General features: G+C 42.1%; 1 protein-coding gene and 1 non-coding gene across 3 annotated transcripts in view; one reads left to right on the top strand and one right to left on the bottom strand.

Moving 5' to 3' along the window:
• The window catches only part of MGA (MAX dimerization protein MGA), a 148,964-nt gene extending 143,487 nt beyond the window's left edge, over positions 1-5,477 (bottom strand). The window contains exon 1 of one of the 2 annotated variants that reach the window (XM_070797306.1): positions 5,339-5,477. The gene's annotated coding sequence lies outside the window, so the exon portion shown is untranslated. Of the gene's footprint in view, positions 1-5,046; positions 5,261-5,338 lie in introns of those variants that run through there. The other variant, XM_070797305.1, reaches the window with a different exon arrangement.
• On the top strand, positions 1,220-1,326 carry LOC139185546 (U6 spliceosomal RNA). Its single transcript, XR_011569118.1, has one exon. It is a non-coding gene; the product is annotated as a U6 spliceosomal RNA (small nuclear RNA).
• Positions 5,478-24,662: the final 19,185 nt, after the last annotated feature.

Genomic DNA, 24,662 nt, shown 5'->3' with positions numbered 1-24,662 from the left:
TCCCTACATCACTTCTCTTTTCCCCTTCACACCTTCTTCCCTGTAATTTCACCCATCAAAAAAGCATTGTATGTGCGTGTGTGTGTGTGTGTGTGTGTATGTGTTCAGTCACTTAATCATGCCTGACTCTCTGTGACCATATAGCCTGCTAGGCTCCTGTCTATGTGATTTTCCCAGCAAGAATATTAGAGTGGATTGCCATTTTCTACTCCAGGGGATCCTCCCAACCCAGGAATCGATCCCAAGTCGCCAGCATCTCCTACACTACAGGTCAATTCTTTACCTCTGAGCTACCCAGGGAAGCCAACGAACCATTAATAAATTTTTTAAAAAGTTATTTATGATATCCTAGATGAAATTCTGGAATAGAAATAAAGACAGTAGATAAAAACTTTAAAAAAAAATCTGATTAAACTATGCAGTTCTATAATTGTGTATCTTGGTTCATTAATTATAATATATACACCACACAAACATAAGACATTAACAATAGGGAAAACTGGGCATTTGGAATTTAGAAACTCTCTATACTGTCTTTGCAGAGAAGGCAATGGCACCCCACTCCGGTACTCGTGCCTGGAAAATCCTATGGATAGAGGAGCCTGGAAGGCTGCAGTCCTGGGGTCACTGACGGTCGGACACGGCTGAGCAACTTCACTTTCACTTTTCACTTTCATGCATTGGAGAAGGAAATGGCAACCCACTCCAGTGTTCTTGCCTGGAGAATCCCAGGGACAGGGGAGCCTGGTGGGCTGCCGTCTAGGGGGTCACACAGAGTCGGACACGACTGAAGTGACTTAGCAGCAGCAGCAGCATACTGTCTTTGAAATTTTTCTATATATCTACCACTGTTCCAAAAAATAAAAAGTTTTTTTTAAGTTAAATTCATCCAAAAATCCTATCATTCAAATAAAATCACCATTAGTTTATGTTTTATATAAACCATCTTAGATTTCTATGTAAATGAACACATAGAGGTATATTCCTACAAAAATGTGATCACACTACAAATAACTTTAAAACTGGCTTTTTACACTTTAACAATATATATAATGTGCTTTGATGTGCTTTCTAAGTCATTACTAGAAATCTCTATCATGCCTACTAGTTACAAGACATTACCCTCTATGAGGGCATCTTATTTACGTAGCCAAACACCCATTATTTAAAATTTACATTTTTCTTGGGGTTTTTTTTGCTACTGTTTAAGACAACTATTGTGCTCACTTCAGCAGCACATATACTAAAACTGGAAAGATGCAGAGAAGATTAGCATAGCCCCTACACAAGGATGACATGCAAATTTATGAAGCGTTCTATATTTTTATGCATGGCAGAAACCAACACAATATTTTAAGCAATTATCCTTCAATTAAAAATAAAATTAATTTAAAAAAAAGACAACTCTTAAACGAATATCTTTGCAAACTTACCAGTTAGGGCCTTAATAAAGAAGAGGAGCAGCTGAGTGATAGGTTATTAATGCTTCAATGTGTGCTTAGTCGCTCAGTTGTAACCAACTCTTTGCAACTGGCAACCCCATGGAGTATAGCCACCAGGTTCCTCTGTCCACGGCAAGAATGCTGGAGTGGGTTGCTATTTCCTCCTCCAAGGGCTCTTCCCAATCCAGGGATCGAACCCAACTCTCCTGTGTCTCCTCCACTGCAGGTAGATTCTTTACCACTGAGTCACCTGGGATGCCCATGCTTTCATTAAGTATGGCCAAAATATTCTCCAGAAAGGATGTTCAAAAGTAAATATCCATGAACAACAGTGTATGAGTGTGCCAATTTCCCCACTCCTATGCCAATACTAGATACTACTGTTTTATCACATATATGCCAATCTGCTGCAGGGGGAGTTGTTTTGTGTTGTTTATAAGCAGAAAATACTGTATTTTTATCTTTATTGGTTATTTTTCTCTATGCATGCCATCTATCTAGTTAGGTCTTTTTTTGACAATCTGTTAGATACTAAAGTAACCTTCTGAGTCCAACCTACTGCAAAAATTTTTTTCCCCACATTTTGCCTGGATTTAGTCATCACTGGTTCCCCTACACCTGGAAAACTGCCTGGCACATCAAACACACTCAATAAATATGTCAAATGAATACTAAATGAGTAAAGTTGTCTTTTAACTTGCTGGTATTGTTGCCAACTAGAGGCTGTTTTACATAATAATTCTATCAATAAGAATTCTATCAATCGTAATTGCCTTTGCAATCATGCTTAGAACAGCTCATCCTATGAGAACATTAGAAAACTGCTTACCCGTTTTTTTAAACCAGTAATTTTTCTTTAAATATTAAGATTTTATTTACAAAGCTTCTTTGTTGCACAGAAAGTAAAAAAGGCTGTTACAATCTCCAGCAGCCACAGACAGCTAACTCACCAATCACAGCTATCCACGCTACAGCAAGTCTTACACAAAAACCTAACAACTCTTACAAATTTGTTGGGGTGAAGTGCCCAAGGTTGGTGGTGGATTTCCAAGAGGGACTAAATGGAATAAGGTGGAATGTTACACGAACTATTCTTTGGCTATTTGGGTGACAGGGTAGGTGGGCGTCCTGGGGTTTGTATCACAGCTACCTTTAAAAAAAAAAAAACAGCTAAAAATTCATGTCAGCAGTCCAACCAATACTGAACAGTTCTTTTCCTTCAAGTTATTTGGGGTCTCATTAATCATCTTCTTCATCATCTGTTTCTCTCTTCCTTAAAGCAGGAATTTTGACTTCATATTTTATATTTAATTCCCCCAGATTTTGGATGGCAGATGGTTAAAGGGCATCACCGACTCAAGGGACATGAGTTTGAGTAAGCTGTGGGAGTTGGTGATGGACAGGGAAGCCAGACATGCTGCAGTCCATGGGGTCGCAAAGAGTCAGGCACAACTGAGCAACTGAACTAACTCCCAGATTTTATTTACATTTTAAGGTAGGATTCCTTTTTTTTCCAAATGGTTAGCCAATTGTTTCAACATAATTTCAAAATTCTTTCTCAACATGAAATGTCACCTGTATAACACTAGCCTTATCTATTTTTAGATTATTTTGACCCAGTGCTGTCTATGCCAGTTACCACTTATTGTTTTGATTACCATGGCTTTATTTGTATATTCACTAGTACAAGTCCCCACTTAATTTTCTTCTTTCAAAAATTTTTTAACTTATAAGCTCATTCTTCCAAATGAAATTTAGACTCATTTTGTCAAGTTTTTGAAAAGAATTCTGGTTGGAATTGTAAATTATCAGCCATACGACCTTGTGCCAGTTACTTAATCGCTCTGTTGCTATTTCCCTCGTTGGTTAAATGGAGATAGTAGTTACTTAACTCACAGGTTTGTTATGAGAACTAAGTGAATTAAGACATATAAAGTACTAAGCTAGGAAGATGTTAACTACTAGTGTAATTGTTCAAAAGTGATAACTATTACCATGATTGTTCAATAAATGTTTTCCAGATTGTGCGCCCACAAAATTCAAAAGGCTCTTCAAGATACACCAAATGTACCATAAAGCACAGGTAGTGATATGAAAAACACGTAACTTATGCCTGCTTCATTTCACTAAAACCTTGACCCTTGGTAAAACGCAGAACTGACGCAAGGAGCCAAGAACTATGAAAAACACCGAAGGTTGGTGGTAGGAAGCCTCAAAATTTTTATAAAGACCGGCCCACCAAGTGGAGAAGATCACTTCTTTCCAGTCAGAGTTTTGGGGCACTAGCACATGCCCTCTAACTCCTTTCGTTTCCCTATCTCCACAGTTATGACAATACTACTTCCCTCTTGATTTCTTTCCAAGAAAACACAGAGGGACTAGACGTCTAAGACAAAATACTTTTCAAATGAGATAGTGGCCAGGTACAGAGTATATATGCTACGGCTAACTACAGACAGACGTGTCCAGAATATTATAACAAGCTACCTCCACCAAGTTTCCCACATCACTTTAAGGATGGAGGGAGGGGGCCTATTGTGGGTTTTCTCCTATGGGGAGACCGGCTTATCTCACAATGATTGTTTTTAATTGTTTTGCTATCAGCATGACATTGGGATGAGGTAGAGGTCATATACCTTCTAAAGGCTTTTAAAAATAATAATAATAATAACCTCCTATACAGAGCTGTACGATGAGTAAACAGAGGCCAGGACTGGCAACGTAAAAGCGTGCTGAGCCCAGTTCGATTCTGTGGGCTGCAGCCTGCCAAGCTCCTCTGTCCATGGAATTTTTCAGACAAGAATACTGGAGTGGGTTGCCATTTCCTCCTCTATGGGATCTTCCGGACCAAGGGATCGAACCCGCGTCTCCTGCGTCCCCTGCATTGTCAGGCTGATTCTTCACCGCTGAGCCACCAGGGAAGCCCCAGGACTGGAACATGACTTGCTAATTGCAAAAGCAGCCAAAGGCCTACACCCTAGGTGTCCTCATTCCCAGAACCCTGTTCGGTCTACCACACCACACAGCTTCTCACCGACGCTTGCCACGCTTCGAGGTGGGAGGAGTAAAAACAGCCAGTCAGGCCATAGGAAAAGCGCTGGAAAACCTAGGAACGGCGCAGTCGAGAGCACATGACTGGCCGCTCTTCTCCCCTTCCACCCTCCCCCGTCCCCGCGCCAGCAGCACGCGCTGCCAACCTCGTCATGTGACCTTCACGCGGCCCCAGCGCTCCCCCTACTAGGCGACTCTTTCCAGCAGCCATTTTGCCTAGAACTTGTCGTCCGTGCTCACAGCGGAGCAGGACGCCACGAAAACCCGCGGCCAGACTTTACAGGCTGCACACGCGCTTCGAAAGAGTGGTGGGACCGGCAGGGGAGAGCCGAACCTCAGTGAACACGTCGCACCCCGGGGCGCCGGGGAGAGCTGTGGGTGCGCCTCCGAGTGCGATTGGCTGTGGCGTCCACGTGACGCCATTGCCCCCCACCTTTTTCTTGTCCCCCCGCCCCAGAAAAACAGACAGACTCTTAACACCTCGCGCCAAGTAAGCGCCGCTGGGCGCGTGGGGACAGACGGGGCGCGTGGCAACCAGGGCGCCTGCGCGTACCTGCCAGGGCCGACCGCAGCGGGCCCACGAGCCGCTCCGCACACGGGTCCGGGAATCCTCGCGCTGCTGGAACACCCGGCTAATCATTGGCGGCCAGGTTTGATCACGTGATCAGCTCGGGCCCGCCCCTAACCGCTAATCACCTGGCACCGTTCTCGAAGCGGCGCCGAAAGTCGTTCGCACGCGGAAAGGGAGGGTAGTTAGAAGACCTCCTTTTCAGCCGTCATGAGATTATATTCCTAAAGTGGAAACGAGAAAGCAGGGACTCAAAACTAAGTAAGGTCACACCTACCGCTTTAACTTCGCGTGCCCCTCCAGGAGCCGGGAACCATCGCCCTTGGGCGCTCCCCGATGCACGCCGGGATATGTCTGGCGCCCCTCGGTGTGCTGCAGAGCATGCCGGGAAAGGCACCTCTCCCGATTTCCTGGCTCTCACCTCCCTGGTTTTCCTTTCTTGTCCCGTAGAAAACCCTGTCCTACGGCGGGGATGCAGGCAGTTTGGGTAATTATGGGAGCGAGACTGGGTGTAACAGGCACTTTCAGTCTCCCTTCCCCCACTTGTTTGATGGCTGTGTGGTTTTAGGGAAACTGCTTAACTTTTCTTCCAGGGAGAATGCATTTGGTAAGTTCCTGCTGAGTGCCTTTTTGAATATTGAAAAGAAAAAAGTATTTGCCTACAAGCAAACTATCAGAAGTTCGTGGTAGTGGGAGGGGAAGAATGCTAATTTAGATACAACTTATTTTAAACCCCTCTAGCAAGTAGAAATAATGCTTCAGAATGTCTTTGGGGACTGAAGACCAGACCTTTCTTGATAAACGTTCTGCTATTGTTGGGGAAAGTGGAGGTGAGAGGAGCAGGAGGAATTTTAAAGGAGCCAGAGATGTAGCCCTACTACATTTTCTGTTTCAACCTAATCTAGCTATGATGTATTGAAGCCGAAAAAAACACCATCTACTAAGATGAGAAAAGGTGGTCTTGCATTTAAATGAGTTAATTTTGTACTATATTCACGAAACTGACCTCCAGAACAAATACAACAACAAAAAACTGATATTCTACTCCCAATTAAAACAATCCGTATCTGTTCTGCTCTAACTCCCTTCTTCAGCTTTGCTGATTTCAAAACTTTGTTTTTTCGGTTAACAAAGGAATGATTAAACTGGAGGAATTTGACTAGCACTGCTCAGACTCAAGAATGCAGATTTATAAGCTAGAAATTAAGAGTTAATTTATAATGCGGTTATCAAGCCAAAATATATTGTTTTCACACCCTTTTCTGGTTTCAAAGCACTTACTTGATAAGCCTAATTACTTATCAGAAGATTATGTTCTGACTAGGAAATCAAAAGAAAGGAAATTAGACAATCACATGTACTAAAACTATTAAATTAATTGCCTATCAATGTTAAACTTGATGTTAATCAAACAGTCCAGTATACTTTATTATATTTAATGTGAACAACAACCCTGAGAGAAAAGTAAGTGAAGTGAAGTCGCTCAGTCATGTCCGACTCTTTGCAACCCGGTGGACTATAGCCCACCAGGCTCCTCTGTCCATGTGATTCTCCAGGCAAGAATACTGGAGTGGGTTACCATTTTACCACCTTCTGAGACAGTCTTGAGTGGGAAACTAAAAAATGTGTTTCTGTGTTTTCTCCAGGCAGTTGTGACGCACAACTAGGTTGGGGTCATTGACTATAGTGGAAAGAGCCCTGGCCTTGAAATCAGACCCATTTGTGTGAACTTGCAATTCTCCACTTTCTGTACTTTGACCTTGAACAGATTTTTTTTTTAACATTTTAATCCTCACTTCCTTTAACTTCGATTTGGGGCCAATAAACTTAGCCTTTGGATTGTCATGATGATTCCAAAATAAAAATATTTTGAACACCTGTCACAGTCCTTGGTGAATAGGAGGCACTGTATAGCTGTGAATACAAGTTAGTGGTAAAGGTTGTGTTTTAACCAGCATCCTGTGTCCAATACCGCATATTCTTGAATTCTTTTTACTCCAGTATTCTGTTTCTCCCCTAGACAGTGCTAGAGGCACACCAACAGATTCTTACACTGCAGATCTTTTTTAGATTCCTTGGTGCCTGGTGCCCATCTGTTGGTACAAACTGTTACATTATCTCCCACCTTCATTTCAAGGGGCTTTTTTTCCTCTTAACCTGTCATTTAAGATGCTAAACTGTAGACATTATTGAAGTAAAATAATGATATTAATAATACAGAGATGGCTAGAGGGTATAGGGGGCACTTGTTCCTGCACTTGATGAAGGTTAAAAATTGCTTACATTTAAATACCTCAGAGTAAACACATCCGCAAAACTCATTCTTCCCTTCACTTATATAACACAATGTTTTAGACTCTCCTTTCCCGGTCTCCTTCCAGCAGTTCATTATCCTCTCCTGCTCTTATCCATTCCTAGCAAGGGACGGTTAGCAAGGGCAGAGCCTCCTGTAGACATCGGAAATTCAGTGTTCCAAAAATCAAACTCATTGTCTCTTTGCATCACACACCTGCTACTACTGCATTCCCTTAAAAGGGCAATAACACCACCATTTCAATAAGCCTCCCAGTCTAGGAAAGCTTCCTACCCTTAACTGGTCTTTTTCATCTATTTGTCACTTTCAATTAGTCACAAAGTTCTATGGCTTCAAACGTTGAAACTTTGTATTTTAAGGTAAATCCCTATTTTCAACTTCTCCCACTATTACAGCATTAGTTCAAACCTTATCTCTGTGAGACCCTACAAATACAAGTTATTTCATTATAATGATAATAGCATGTTAAAGTTGATTTTAGAATACAAAACTTGTCATCTATATTGTTCTACAATACACTAATAAAAGGTTTATAATGTCCTACACAGTGAATACTCTTAGTAAGGTTGAGTGAAATGATTTTTTAATGTATCTGTTTATTGAAGTTTGGGACAGATACTTTACTGAGTGCTGAAGAGTATTAATGGTGATCTTGGAAGTAGTTGTTCACAGTTATACTATCCTCAAATATTTCTGCTTCTCCCAACTTCCAGGAACATGATATAATTGCTTTTCCTTGCTCCTATAAAGTTAGGAATGACTACATGACTTGCTTTGGTAATGAAATATGCGTGAAAGTGACATGTATCACTTCTGGGAAGAAGCTTTAAAGGCCGGCATGCAATTCAGCCATTTTCTCTTTTCTTCTGCCACAGCTGCTAACAGTGTTCCAACTGGTGGTTACTCTGTCAGCCTTGGTCCCATAATATGGATGGCATAGAGCAGAGACACCTAATCAACTGGCAGTGAATATGTTCAGTTCAGTTCAGTCACTCAGTCGTGTCCGACTCTTTACGACCCCATGAATCGCAGCACGCCAGGCGTCCCTGTCCATCACCAACTCCTGGAGTTCACTCAGACTCACGCCCATCGAGTCAGTGATGCCATCCAGCCATCTCATCCTCTGTCGTCCCCTTCTCCTGCCCCTAATCCCTCCCAGCATCAGAGCAAAAGATAACTTAGGTAGATTTCAGACAGTAAGATTTGGGAACATTCAGTTCAGTTCAATCGCTCAGTCGTGTCCGACTCTTTGCGACCCCATGGACTGCAGCACACCAGGCTTCCCTGTCCATCACCAATTCCTGGAGCTTGCTCAAACTCATGTCTATCGAGTCAGTGATGCCATCCAGCCATCTCATCCTCTGTCGTCCCCTTCTCCTCCTACCTTCAATCCTTCCCAGCATCAGGGTCTTTTCCAATGAGTCAGTTCTTTGCATCAAGTGGCCATAGTATCGGAGTTTCAATTTCAGCATCAGTCCTTCCGATGAGTATTCAGGTCTGATTTCCTTTAGGATTGACTGATTTGATCTCCTTGCAGTCCAAGGGACTCTCAAGAGTCTTCTCCAACACCACAGTTCAAAAGCATCAATTCTTCAGCACTCAGCTTTCTTTATAGTCCAACTCTCACAGCCTTGACTAGACAGACCTTTGTTGATAAAGTAATTGTGAACATTAGTTATGGCTTATAACAGCCACACTGAATTATACAGAAATGGAGGAAATTATAAAATGGATAACAAAATCCATTTTTTAAAGGAAACAACCCAAGTGCTTGTGGACAGAGGAATGGATAAGCAAAATACAATATATACATACAATGGAATATTATTCAGCATTGAAAAAGGATGGAAAATCTGAAACATGCTACAGCATGGATGAATATTGAGGATATTATGCTACATGAAAAGAAGCCAGTCACACAAATACAAATACTTTTTTTGTACTTATATGAGGTATCTAGAGTACTTAAATTCACAGAGACAGAAAATAGAATGGCAGTTGCCAGGGGTTGGAGGGAAGGGAAGATGGAAAATTGCTGTTTAAAGGGTACAGTGTTTCAGTTTTGCAAGATAAAAAGAGTTCTGGAGCTTGCACATCAATGGGAATGTACTTAACACTACTGAAAGGCACACTTAAAAAATGGTTATGATTGTAAATGTTATATATATATATATATATATATTTACTACAGTTTTTAAAAGATAACATATCTGTTAATTGAGTGAAAGAATGAAAGAATATGTAAGTTAAGACAAGCATTTCTGATATGTATTTATCAATTCAACTTCACTGAACTTGGCTACTTCTAATGGTTACTAGTATTGAGTATTTGTGTGTGTGTGAGAAAGAGAGAGAAAAACAGACACACTGCTGTCACATTCATCTTAACTTTTCTGAAATACAGATCTCATCATATAATGCCTCTATTTTAAAACTATTGAGAAAGTCCAACTTATCAAACATTTTTTTATGGTTGCCACTATTGTATCTTGTCCAAATTATCTTTGTCCACCTCAATTTATAAAGATTGTCTTCTGTGTTTTGGGGAAGAAGTTTACTAGATTTAGCTTTTAGTCTAATATCTAGCTCAAATTAATGCCAGTGTATGGTGTGAGGTAAGGGTTGAGTTTCACTTTTTTCCATAAGGATATTAAATTTATTCACCACTATTTGTTAAAGACTATTTTTCCTTCTTCAAATTACTTTGGCACCTATATTAGTTATCTATCACTGTTTAACAGGTTATTCCAAAGTTTAGCAACTTAGAAGCTGTTTTTTTCTTTGGCTGCTTGGCTTGTAGTATCTTAGTTCCCTGACCAGGGATCAAACCTATGCCCCTGCGGCACTGGAGGCTCAGAGTCCTGACACTGGACCACTAGGGAATTCCCTTTTTCAGTTTTTTTTTTTTTTTTTCTTCTTCTTTTGGTCTGCAACAGCTTTAAACAGCAATATTCATTACCTCATAGTTTCTATAGTTAAGGAACTTGGGCATATTTTATACGGGTGCCCTGGAATAAGGTTTCTCATGAGGTTGCAGTGAATCTGTTGGCCAAGGCTTTGGTCTCATCCAAAGGCTTGATTTGCGGGGAGGGGAGTCCGCTTCCAAGCTCACTCATGTGGTTCTTGGCAGACCTTTGTCCCTTGACACATGGGCCTTTCCACAGGGCTGCTTTACAACAGGACTACTAGTTCTTTACCAACAGCGAACCATCCAAGAAAGAAAGAGTGCCCCCACAGTGTAAGTCATAGCATTTTTTAAGCATTTTTTAAGCCTTACCCCAGAAGTAACTTCCCTGGTGGCTCAGTTGATAAAGAATCTGCCTGCAGTACAGGAGAGCCAGGTTTGATCCCTGGGTCGGGAAGATCCCCTGGAGAAGGAAATGGTAAACCACTCCAGTATTCTTGCCTGGAAAATCCCAAGGACAGAGGAGCCTAGCAGGCTACAGTCCATGGGATCACAATAGTCAGACACAACTTAGGGACTAAACCACATCCTATCATTTCTATCAGTCCAAATACAAACAGAAGAGAGTACATAATGGTGTGAATACCAGGAGGTAGGAATCAATGTGGGCCATTGTAGAGACTGCCTACTATAACATCTTTTTCAAAAATCAATTTTTTGCTTATGTTTGGGTCTATATCTAGGCTCTATTCTGTTAAATTGACCTATTTATTTGTCCATATACTAATGCCATGTTGCCTTGATTTCTGTAAATCTGTAGTAAGTCTTGAGGTCAGGTAGTATAAGTCCTTCAATTTTATCTTTTTCAAAACTGTTTTGACTATTCTAAGTCTTTTGTATTTTTATATAAAATTTTAGAATGAGCTCTTCATTTTCTGTTAAAAACCTGCTTGTGTTTTAATTGGAAATACATTAACTCTGTAGGTCAATTTGTGAATAATTAATATTTTAATAATATTATCTTCCAATCTATTAACATATGGTAATAATATTTGTATATGACAAAGTATAAACATCTGGACTATATAAAGAACACCTGTATTCAAAAATAACAAGACAGCAACACAATATTTTTTAAATGGACAACAGACTTAAACTGACACTTAACAAATAATATCTACTGGGGGGCTTCCCTGGTGGCTGAGTGGTTAAGAATCCACCTGCCAATGCAGGGGGCACAGATTCGATCCCTGGTCCAGGTACTAACATCCCACATGCCACAGGTCAGCTAAGCCCATACACTACTACTACAATCCCACACTCTAGAGTCTGCGCATTGCTACTACTGAACCCACATAGCCTAGAGCTGTGCTCCACAAGAGAAGCCACTGCAGTGAGAAGCCCATGCTCTGCAACTAGAGTAGCCCTCGCTCACCGCAACTAGAGAAAGCTCATGCACTGCAACAAAGACCCAACACAGCTATAGTAAATGAATAAAAGAACATCTACTGGGACTTCACTTGTGGTCCAGTGGTTAAGACTCTGTGCTCCCAATGCAGAGGGCCTGAGTTTGATCCTGGGTCAGAGAACTAGATCCCACATTCCACAAGAAGACCCAGTGTACCCAAATAAGATTTTTTTTAAAAGAACATCCTACAAAATGGTAATAAGCATATGAAAAATAAAATTATGTAATAATTATTAGAGAAATACAAATTAAAAGTACAATGAGATAACACTTCATGCCTTCCAGAATATTTAAAATTTGAAACACTGACAATAACAACTGTTGGCTAGATCTGAGACAACTAGAACTCCTGTACATTGCTACTGGAAGTGTAAAGTGGTACAGTCTTTTGGAAGTTGTTTAACAATTTCTTATAAATTATAACATATACCTATCCCATGACCCAGAAATTCAAATTTCTAGGTATTTACTCAAGAGAAATGAAAACATATAGCTACAAAAACTGCTGTATAAGAATTTTTATAACAGCTTTATTCATAATCATAAAAAACTAGAAACAACCCAAATGTCCATCAACAAAAAGTGGATAAACATATTGATTATCATTGGACTATTACTCAACAATAAAAAGGAGACTTCCCTGGTGGTACAGTGGATAAGAATCTGCTTCCCAATGCAGGGTAAACAGATACAATCCCTGGTCCAGGAAGATTCCACATGCCTTGATGCAACTGAGCCTGTGTGCCCGTGGACTGGCCTATGATTGCTTTGACTTACACAATATACCAGAAGTGATACTGTGCCAGTTTAGAGTCTAGTGTTTAAAAGGACTGGCAGCTTTCACTTCCTCCTTTTGGAACCCATTATGTGAGGAAGCCCAGACAGCCACGTGGAAGATAAACGAGATCCATAACTGGCAGTCCTAGCTGAGATCCCAGCCAAGAGCCAATCCCAACTTGCCAGCCATTTGAGCAAGTCATTGTGGAAGTGGGTTCTCCGGTTTCAGTCAAGCTATCTCAGCTGATGCCACAGAGAGCAAAGACAAAATGATTCCACTAAACCCTGACCAATTGCAATGTCATGAGCAAATAAATGATTTTTATTGTTTTAAGTCACTAGGTTTGGGGTGGTTTTACATATCAATAAATAACCAAACGTGGTAATAAAAATCATATCGTTTCCTTGGGGAAAGGAGGGGATCAATTGCAAAGGGCACAAGAGGAGTTTCTTGGGTGGGTGAAAAAAAAAAGGTTCTATATCTTAACAAATGGGACATAATTCAACTTAAAATCTTTTGCACAGCAAAGGGAACCATCAACAGAATGAAAAGGCACTACAGAATGAGTGAAAATATTTGCAAATGATATGTCCCACAAGTGGCAATATTCAAGGTATATAAACAGCTCATACCATTCAATGTCAAAAAACCAAACAATCCTACCAAAAATGGTCAGAAGAGGGAATTTCCTGGTGGTCCAGTAGTTAATTAAGACTCTGTGCTTCCACTGCAGGGGGCCCAGGTTCTATCCTTTGTCAGGGAACTAAGATCCCACAAGCCCTGTGGAGAAGCCAAAAAAAAAAAAAAGCAAAAGATCTGAATAGACATTTTTCCAAAGAAGACCTGCAGATGGCTAACAGACATATGAAAAGATACTCAACATTACTAATCATCAGAGAAATGCAAAGCAAAACCACAATGAGATAACACCTCACACTGTCAGAATGACTCTCATCAAAAAGTTTACAATGTTGGAGAGGATATGGAGAAAAAGGAATCCTGGTACACTGTTGGTATGAATGTATCTTAGGGCAGCCACTCTGGAAAATAGTATCAGTTCAGTTCAGTTCAGTCACTCAGTCGTGTCTGACTCTTTGCGACCCCACCAGGCTTCCCTGTCCCTCACCAACTGCCGGAGTTCACTCAGACTCACGTCCATCGAGTCAGTGATGCCAAAAAACAGAAACACTAATTCAAAAAGATACCTGCCTGTGTTGGGCAACAAGAGAAGCCACTGCAATGTGAAGCCCATGCAACACAATGAAGAGTAGACCCTGCTCGCTGCAACTAGGGAAAAGCCCACATGGCAGCAGTGAAGATTCAGTGCAGCCAAAATAAATAATAAATACAAAATTAAAAAATTTTTTTAAAGATATGTGCACCCCAAAGTTCACAGAAGCATTATTTACAATAGCCAAGATAGGGAAGCAACTCAAGTGTCCATCAAAAGATGAATGGATAAAGAAGATGTGATATGAATGGATAAAGAAGATATATAATGGAATATTACCCAGCCATAAAAAGAATGAAATTCTGCCCTTTACAACTTGTATGAACCTAGAGAGCATTAAATTTAGTGAAGTCAGGGAAATACTGTATGATATCACTCATCTATGAAATTTTAAAAATAAATGAATGTATACAGCAAGACAGAAACACACTCACAGGTATAGAGAACAAACTGGTGCTTAGCAGTAGGAAGAGGGAAGAGGTGAGGGGCAAAATAAGGGAATGGGATTAAGAGATACAAACTATTGTGTATAAAACAGATAAGCAATAAGATATGTCTGTTGTATAGCACAGGGAATTACAGCCATTATCTTGTAATAACTTTTAATGGAATATTATCTGTAAAAATACTGAATCACTATGCTGTATACCTGAAACTAATATTGTAAATCAACTATATATAAATAAATAACATTATTGGACAATTTTTTAAAAAGAAATGTTTTATATCTTGATTTGGGCAGTAGTTATAAGGATGTATTTATCAAAACTTAGAACCGTAGACTTAAAATCTATATATTAGAATGTAAGTAAATTATACCTAATGAAGTTAATTTAAAAAAAACTTCAGGGAATTTCCTGGCAGTCTACTTCTGCTTTATTGACTATGCCAAAGCCTTTGACTGTGTGGATCACAACAAACTGTGGAAAATTCTTAAAGAGATGGGAATCCCAGACCACCTGACCTGCCTCCTGAGAAATCTGTATGCAGGTCAAGAAGCAACAGTTAGAACTGGACATGGAACAACAGACTGGTTCCAAATCGGGAAAAGAGTACGTCAAGGCTGTATTTTCTCACCCTACTTATTTAACTTTTATGCAGAATATATCATGTGAAGTATCGGGCTGGATGAAGCACAAGCTGGAATCAAGATCGCTGGGAGAAATATCAAAAACCTCAGATATGCAGATAACACCACCCTTATGGCAGAAAGTGAAGAACTAAAGAGCTTCTTGATGAAAGTGAAAGAGGAGAGTGGAAAAGTTGGCTTAAAGCTCAACATTCAGAACACTAAGATCATGGCATCTGGTCCCATCCCTTCATGACAAATAGATGAGGAAACAATGGAAATAGTGACAGACTTTATTTTTGGGGGCTCTAAAATCTCTGCAGATGGTGACTGCAGCCATGAAATAAAAAGACACTTGCTCCTAGGAAGAAAAGTTATGACCAACCTAGACAGCATGTTAAAAAACAGAGACATTACATTGCTGACAAAGGTCCATCTTGTCAAAGCTATGGTTTTTCCAGTAGTCATGCATGGATGTGAGAGTTGGACTATAAAGAAAGCTGAGCACCAAAGAATTGATGCTTTTGAACTGTGGTATGATGGCTCAGACGGTAAAGCGTCTGCCTGCAATGTAGGAGACCTGGGTTCAACCCCTGGGTCAGGAAGATCCCCTGGAGAAGAAAATGGCAACCCACTCCAGTACTCTTGCCTGGAAAATCCCATGGACAGAGGAGCCTGGTAGGTTACAGTCCCTGGGGTTGCAAAGAGTTGGACACGACTGAGCGACTTCACTTCTTGTCTGTTTTATACATAGGTGTACATATATGTGAATCTTAATCTCCCAATTCATCCCACTCCCCCTTTCCACCCCTGGTATCCATACATGTTTTCTATGTCTGTGCCTCTCTATGTGTTGGAGAAGACTCTTGAGAGTCCCTTGGACTGCAAGGAAATCCAACCAGTCCATCCTAAAAGAAATCAGTTCTGAATATTCATTGGAAGGACTGATGTTGAAGCTGAAACTCCAATCCTTTGGCACCTGATGCGAAGAACTGACTCATTGGAGAAGACCCTGATGCTGGGAAAGATCAAAGGTGGGAGAAGAAGGGGACAACAGAGGATGAGATGGTTGGATGGCATCACCGACTCAATGGACATGAGTTTGAGCAAGCTCCAGGAGTTAGTGATGGACAGGGAAGCCTGGTGTGCTGCAGTCCATGGGGTTGCAAAGTGTTGGACATGACTGAGTGACTGAACTGAACTGAAATAGTGGTTAGGAGGTCAGGACTCTGTGCTTTCACTGCTAAGGGCGCAGGTTCTATCCATGGTCAGAGAACTAAGATCCTGCAAGCCTTTCAGGGTATGGCCAAATTTAAAAAAAAAAACAAAACTTTGAAGACTCTCTATTAACTAGACAATAAATTCTTGGCCTCCTGTGAGATTCCTCACAAAGGAGCCCCAGGCTGAATTCCCAGGATATTCCCTCCTACCCTTTGCACTAAAGCTAAACAAAATGATTTGCAGTTCTCATGGGCCCAGGCCTGTTAACAGTTCTTCTGTCTTCCTGGCATATCACTCTTTCTGATTACAGGCTGCTGAAGTCCCAGTCATCTTGTGACGCCCACCCACCTTTACCCACCTCTGTGCTGCTACAGTCTTAGTCACTACCTCTTCTTGCTCACAGAATACTTTGTGAATAGTCTTATTATAAAACTTACCACATTCTATTGTGAATTTTTGTTTACATAAATGTTTCCTTCACCAGACCCTGGCTTCCTTTAGGAAAGAAACAACTTCTGATTCATCTTTGTATCACCATAATCTGGGCACCAAGCAGGTAACAGATATTCAAAAATGGTGATTGGACTGTGGTACATTAGCCAGGTTCTCCTTTTGCTTCTCTTAGTACTTTACTGCTTTTCTCCAGCTCTCTGTAGTATAGGATAGTCTCCATCCAATGCCACCCTCCACTCTCTGCGTTCACCTCTCTCTTTCGCCCCTTTGGCAGTCTCTAAGACTCACTCAACATCATGGCCACAACCATTTCCTTTATTGCAGATAGCTCCATAAGGTATTCGTTATCAGGCAGTGTTTACTGAGCATTAAGGACACTACTAAAGGCTGGCATGCAAGGACTTGCAAAAGAATCCACTCAACTTGAGGATTTGAAGAGAACTGGATGTTGAAGACGAAAGAGAAGGGAATCAAAGTTCTTCAAGAAACTGAACCTGTGTGCTTGAGACAATGAGGAAGTATCATCAAATGGGGAAGTATGAAGGAGGAATTGATGTGGGGAGAAAAATATGCATTTTTGTGTTAGTTGGGTATCATACTATTACATTCAAGTGAATCTGGTGTTAATGGAAATGTACAATTTGGTGCATTTATAAATGACTCCACACACAGAGAATAAAACTGCAATTTATAACAAATTCTGCAAAAGAGGTACATATTCCTGTGAAAGCATGTAGGAGGAATTGACCAGCTCAAGGACACTGGCACTGATCACTGAGGAAAAACAGAAGCTGACTAGGGAATAAAGTAGAGGAGAGGTTCTAGGCAAAAGGACCAGCATGCACAAAAACCCACAACACAGAGACAGAAAGTAGATTAGTGGTTGCCAGGGACTGATGGAGACAAGGGAGAAAGAGAGGGCCTGTTAATGGGTATAGGATTTCTTTTTGAGGTGATGAAAATGTTCTGGAATGAAATAGTGGTAACTGTTGCACAACTTCGTAAATATACTAAAGCCTACTGAATCATATACTTTAAGAGGATAAAATTTTGTGGTATGTGAATTATATCTCAATCTTCAAAATAGAAAAAAATTACAGTAACAATGAGGGTTAAAAAAAAAAAAAGATGAAGATGAATGCAAATTAAACAACAGCAATAACAAAAATCCCATGTCAGAAAGGCCCCAGCACCTTCAAGAACTCAAAAGAAAGCCAGAGTGGCCGAAACAGAGAATGAGAGCAAGCATGAGGCATGCTATGCTATGCTAAGTCATTTCAGTCGTGTCCGACTGTGTGTGACCCCATAGATGGCAGCCACCAGGCTCCTCCGTCCCTGAGATTCTCCAGGCAAGAACACTGGAGTGGGTTGCCATTTCCTTCTCCAAAGCATGAAAGTGAAAAGTGAAAGCGAAGTCACTCAGTCGTGTCCGACTCTGAGCGACCCCATGGACTGCAGCCTACCAGGCTCCTCCATCCATGGGATTTTCCAGGCAAGAGTACTGGAGTGGGGTGCCATTGCCTTCTCCGAGCATGAGGCATGAGGCTAAAGAGGTGAGTACAAAAAGTGAGGCAGGTGCCATACTTAAAGGAGTGATGGGAAGGCACAAGACCTGCAAGAGATCAAAGAGTAAGAGTAGAGATCAGTAGGTTGCATGGTGAACCCTCTCCATGTCCACAACCAAAGAGTAGAAAGAAAAAAATGGAACCTGTAAGGGTATTTATTGAACAAAGGAGACACAGGGAAGGAGAAGCAGCAGCACAACAGACTTGCACTCAGAGGAGAGTGTGAGAGAGGAGAGGATTTCACAGAGTAGATGACAGCCAGCAATACTGACCATTGCAAAGTGGCTAAAGAGGACAGAAATCAAGAAAAGTCCTTTGAATTTGGAGATGGGTGACCACAGACACAGCCATGTGAGAGTGGGGGGTGGCAGAGGGAGCCAGATGGCAGAGGAATAACGAGAAAGTGAGTCACGAAGACATGGAGGCACAGAGTATTTGGCAGTGAAAGGAGGAGGAAAATGGGACAGTAACTCAAAGACATGGGGGTCATACAGAGGCCTTTTTCAAAATAGGAGAGACCTGAGTGTGTTTGAGAATGAGAAACAGGAGCCAGGAAAAAGGAATCAATTTAAACTATGAAGGAGAAAAGAATTCATTCAACAAAGTTCCCTTGAGTAAATGGGAGGGGATGGAATCAAGACACAGGTGGAGAGCACAGACTTAGAAAATAAGACATGTTTTTGCTCTGAGGGAGGCAGTGGTAGAGAGTGACAGAGTTTTTTTTCAGGTGAAGAGGAGTTTGGATGATGGAATTCACGTCATTGGCCTCTGTGTTCTCAGAAACATTAAGAGCTAATATTTACTAAGCATTCACCATGGTATAGGCCTAAACAGTTCTTATATATTAATTTATTTAATCCTCACAACCACCTCATAAGATAGGTACTGTGGTTATCCCCATTTTACAGTGAAGGAAGCAAAAATCACTGAGAAGGGAAATAACTTCAGTAAGATCCCATGGGTAATAAATGTACAGAGCTTATATTTCTACCTGGGAGGTAGTAAGGGAGTGAGGTGATTTGCCAAGATTAAAAGAAGATGTGGTGGTAAAGGAAGGAAAAAGAGAAACTGGGGACTTGAAGAACATGAGAACAGTTTAGAAGAGTCAAAGTGAAAAGCATGCCACTGAGGGTGTGATTCAAGTCAGACCTCTTCCAGAATGGCAGTCATCTTTCCCGCGTGGAGAGAACCTGTCCATGTGAAGACTCCACAATGGACATGGATTAATTCTTCCCTCAGTTTTAGGTGACTCGGCCCCTCCTTTCAAGCTCCTGGGTTCTGGGTCTGCCCATTGAACAGGATTCTCCCAGGAAAGCTGAAGATGGCAGAGAATTATTCTGTCAGAGATGAGGTCCAAAGCCACCCACCCACCCGAACAGCTTTATTGAACCATATTAAGTGCATATTTTATATTGCCATTAAATTGGCATCTGAGTAGGCCCTGTGTTTTAAGGAAGATTTTCTAAATTAAAGCGAGTTAAAGAGCAGAGAATTTCTTGCTGAGATTGTTCCTGTTGTCCCTATCACAGGTAGCAAACCTGCTTTTTCAAAACCACATTTGAACTTGCTAAAAACTTTTTATGTGTTCCATAATTATTTACATCACCAAGGAAACAGAAGAATTTACAAGAAGCCAAACTGTCTCTATTCTCTTCCTCAAATGTCAGTGGTATGTTGGCAAAGATTCTTTGAGGAGTGAGAACAGAAAATCAGCAACACTAAAAAGCCAAAAACCTACTCATATAGAGACATCAATCAAAAAATGTCACAACCCAAATTTTATCTCACAGAAAGTTGCAAATTGGATTTAGAATAGTTTCCAGGCAAATTTGCATCATTGGTTGTTATCTCTTTCAGCAACATGTATTAGTATTTTTTCATATCAAAACATTGTGAAGAACACCCAACTTCCTAATTATACTTCTCTTAGAGTATCAACATTCACACAATTCAATATTCCAGCTCTGGTGCACAAGTAGGGCTGGATTGATGAAGCTTCATGATTCGAAAGGATAAATACTGGCACAAATGCATGATAAGCAAGCCAGCCTGGATATTCAGCTAGACAACCAATTAGGAATCAAACTCAGATACAAAGATGTAGAGATGCATTGTTCCGGAGATGTGAACAAGGAGCAAACACAGCACAGAATGGAACTGGGTTTAAGAATGTGTCATGTGAATCCGCCTACGGACAACTCTGGGAACTGTTCCTGAAATGGGAGGAGGCTGTCATCACCTCTCCCTCGGTAGCACCATGTGCCACAGAAATGATTTTTGTCTTGGAAGTGCATTTTGATATGCTGTCTCCCTTCCCTCACTTCCCTTCTCCCCACTCTGGGAAATAAACTTGATGCTCACTGTGCCTAGTCGCTAAGCTGACTCTTTGCGACCCTAAGGACTGTAGCCTGCCAGGCTCCCCTGTCCGTGGGATTTTCCAGGCAAGAATACTGGAGTGGGTTGCCACTTCCTACTCCAGGGTATCTTCCCAATCCAAGGATCAAACCCAGCTCTCCTGCATCTCCTGCATTGGCAGGCAGATTCTTTACTGCTGAGCCAGCGGGAAAGCCCTAACCTCTGCATTTGCTGTCGAAGGAAGGAAGTGGGGGGTAGTTTTACAATCCCTTGTGAAGCAAGGTTGCCCCTGGCATCACCCAGGCAGGCGTGCTCTTTGCTTCCTCCTGGTGGATGTGGAGGGAAGACTGATTTCCTTAGAGAGAGGTGTGCTGCTGCTGCTAAGTCGCTTCAGTCCTGTCCGACTCTGTGCGACCCCATAGACGGCAGCCCACCAGGCTCCCCCGTCCCTGGGATTCTCCAGGCAAGAACACTGGAGTGGGTTGCCATTTCCTTCTCCAATGCATGGAAGTGAAAAGTGAAAGCGAAGTTGCTCAGTCGTGTCCAACTTTTCTCGACCCCATGGACTGCAGCCTACTGGGCTCCTCCACCCATAGGATTTTCCAGGCAAGAGTACTGGAGTGGGGTGCCATTGCCTTCTCCAAAGAGAGGTGTACAGAGAGAGGTGTACAGAGGGCTAATTTGTGGGCAATGGAGAGATTCCCCAGTGGAGGTCAACTCAGAATAATTGACAGGTAAGCTTTGACCTGCTTCTTCATTCTTTGTGGGCGGACAAGAGAAGTGATGCATGGCAACATCTAGTCCTTTCCTGGAAGAGAAGGCTGCAGGTTTTTCTAACTGCACTGTGAGAAGGCTTGGGAAAGATCAGCCGCACCTGCGCTACAGCAGACTTGCGTTCAGACTATCAAAGCCGTGGCATGAACAGCTAACCTCCCTCATCCAGCCACAGTCCCTGGGGCTCCTCACACACAACTAGTCTCTTATAATAGAAGAGGCTTGTCTTTGAATTACCCTTTCTAATCAGAGCTAGATGCCAGGCATCCACACAAGCAAGTAAATCACAGATTGAAGACAACATGTGATCATGCCACCTGACCTTAAGCTATCTGCAAGTCTTTTCTGAAGGTTTTATAAGTCCTGAAATCTTACCAAGATCCTGCCTCTCCTAGCAGAACAAGAAGATACCTATGGATTCTAAAGTCTCTCTTTCCCACATTCCTTTTGCTCCTTGGACAAGCTAAAACCCTCCTCTTGAGTTTTATGTCATATTTCATTCCCTCTTAGTCACTACTTAGCTGCACAGATTCAGGTCGTATGTCTCTACCAGGAATCAGCTTTTATTTTCTCTTAGTCCCTTTTCCTGTTCCCCTCTTATTGGTTTAGGGTTATCTCACCATAATCACACAGAATGCCTTCCTTGCTACTCCATTATTTATTCACATAGCATTTTCAAATTCATTCCACGGGCACACACACAGTATTTACATAGGGTCCAGGTGTTCTGGGCCCAAACAGACTTATTCTAAATGGATATGCGGAGACGACATCCATAGCTCCTAGGGAACTTAATCCTGGAATACTTGCTTAACTGAATCAAGAGAGAGCAAAGCTCTGAGTTGTGAACACTGGAGGTAGATCACTGTCCGTAGAGCAGAAAAAAAACCCACCGAAAGGACAGACTTCATGTCAACCCAGCGGTTGTTTTCCAAATCCTCATTAACATTACCTGCTGGCCTAAGGTATAGGGAAATTCTGAAATTGGATTAATAGCACGCTTTCTGACAGTCATACTGAGGAGTGGAAAGCCTATGGGTTGGGGAAAGCAATTTCTTTCTTTTTTCAGGCTGCAGTATGCAGCATGCAGGAAGTTCCCTGACAAGGGGTTGAACCCGTGCCCCCTGCATTGGGAGGGCAGAGAAGTCCAAGAAAAGCAATATCATCTTAGAATACAGCCATCACAATTAACATTTGTGCTGTCATTTGCAGCATACAAAGCCCTTTATAGATGAAAGCTGATCTCAACAGTATTCTAGAGAAAAGGCCGGAAAGTTTTCTTATCTCCATTTTCATAAGTGCAGAAGTTCCAAAAGGTTTAGTGATTTATCCAGGGTTAAGCAGGACAAAAGAGAAAACGAAGCAGAATATGAGGAAGGAAAATCCAAGAAAGAAACAGAGAGCAAACTGCCTTCAAAGAGCTTCTGGCATCTCAACCCTTATGTCGTAGGGGACCGTCTGCCAGTTTGAGGGCAGGGGAGTGCAGCAAAGTCACTCAACTCTGCTAGTTTCCTCACCCATGACTTCCCAGACCAGGTTGCAGGGGAAGCCTGGGAAGTCACCCCAAGCTCTTCCCAGGGATGGGGACTGTGGAAACACTGGGCTTTATCTTGAATTAAAACTGCAAGCTTCCTTCCTTACTTTCTTATGCATATTTAATGAGTCACTAAAAAATGTTAACCAGGAACTCAGGTTAATATTATCATGAACAGAACCCTGCCTTTCTGCTTTTCCCTCCCACCCTCACATCCCAATTTTCTCTGCTCCTGCTGCTACTGCTGTTGCTATTTGCCTTTTTCGCCTTCCTCAGCATCACTCATTTCCTCTCCCTTTTTTGCATGAGTCTTTCTCTCCCCACTCATCCTCCTCGCTGTTTTCCTCCTGTGCTCCTGGAGCAACCAAACAGCTCCACTGTAAGGACTCTGTGAAATATAAGGAACAGGCTGCAGTTGATTGACCTGGTGAGTGGAAGACATCACAGGAAACCACGTCGATACCCTAGTCAGCCTGTGCTGGTCTGGAGTTTCCCTGCTGTCCTGTTGGCAGCAACTCCAGGGAGTCCAGATGGTCCTAGAAAAAATCTCTGTCCCAATGATAAAAGAGCAGAATTGATTTTAAGCTCCTAGAAATGCTGAATTGTTCTTTATGGACTCTGGAATCGGGTTGCATCTGGGACCCCTGGCTGCTAAGTCACTTCAGTCGTGTCCAACTCTGTGTGACCCCATACATGGCAGCCCACCAGGCTCCCCCGTCCCTGGGATTCTCCAGGCAAGAACACTGGAGTGGGTTGCCATTTCCTTCTCCAATGCACGAAAGTGAAAAGTGAAAGTGAAGGAGCTCAGTCATGTCCGACTCTTCACAACCTCATGGACTGCAGCCTACCAGGCTCCTCCGTCCATGGGATTTTCCAGGCAAGAGTACTGGAGTGGGGTGCCATTACCTGACGGCTGGAGTGTGACCTAAACCTACAAGAAGTCCCATGAGGTCTCACCCAAGGGTCCTGGGGATAGTCAGCAGCTGCCTGGGATGGTGCTAGTGGGAGGAACATCAGCCTGGGCCTGAAGACTGAGAGACTTATAAGCCACCCCTTGCAGTGGGGAAGGGGACAGCCCAGAAGCTTCCTGTGAAAGAAGTGAGTCTCAGGAGATGCTCCTCCACCCCCAGGGCCTCAGGAAGGGTCAGGACCAGGTTGAACACACCATCTGCACATGTGTGCCCCTGCATGGCGCCCAAATGCTGTCCTCAGTCCAGCACAACAGATGTGCACACACATGCACACATCCCCTCCTTGTAAAGAAAGATGTTCCTTCTGGGGATGGGAGCCAATTATAATCGCTTTAACATTTGTTTTAACATCATACTATAAAAGGCAACAATGTAGCATGATGGAGTCCATTTTTCCCTTCCTTTCCCCAATCTGAGTGGACAGTTGCAACTAAGAAAAGGGGCTGCAGGAGCAGATGGGCTAGCCCTGAGTCGCCAGCCTTGGGGTTGGAGCAAAGGAACTGCCAGAGTGGCTGAGAGGAAGAACATCTGAAAGATAAACAGGGAGAAGAGTTTCTTACCCAACTGATAATGAGAGTAGAAGTATCTGGAATCCCTAAAGGCAAATTACACAGACAGGGCATTGGGCCAAATAGCAACCCTCCTGACAGCAGGACTTTCTAGAGAAAACAAAGGTACAGATCGGGTTAGAACAATCGAGTGGAGAAATCCGATTTCTTCATGAAATTACTCTAGGAATTTGGCTGGAGAAGTTGGTGGAGACACCACAAACCCAAAACCACAGAGCTAAGAAGAAACTCAAACATCACCTGCTAGCTGTAGGACAAATATACAATGGAGTATTAGTCATAAAAAGGAATGAATTTGAGTCAGTTCTAGTGAGGTAGGTGAACCTAGAACCTGTTATACAAAATGAAGTAAGTCAGAAAGAGAAAAACAAATATCACATATTAGCACATATAT

This window comes from Bos indicus, chromosome 10, assembly GCF_029378745.1.
Source record: "Bos indicus isolate NIAB-ARS_2022 breed Sahiwal x Tharparkar chromosome 10, NIAB-ARS_B.indTharparkar_mat_pri_1.0, whole genome shotgun sequence".
In the NCBI taxonomy this organism is placed as follows: domain Eukaryota; kingdom Metazoa; phylum Chordata; class Mammalia; order Artiodactyla; family Bovidae; genus Bos; species Bos indicus.
Note: the sequence above shows the minus strand (reverse complement) of the source record. Positions and strands in the feature narration are given on the sequence as shown.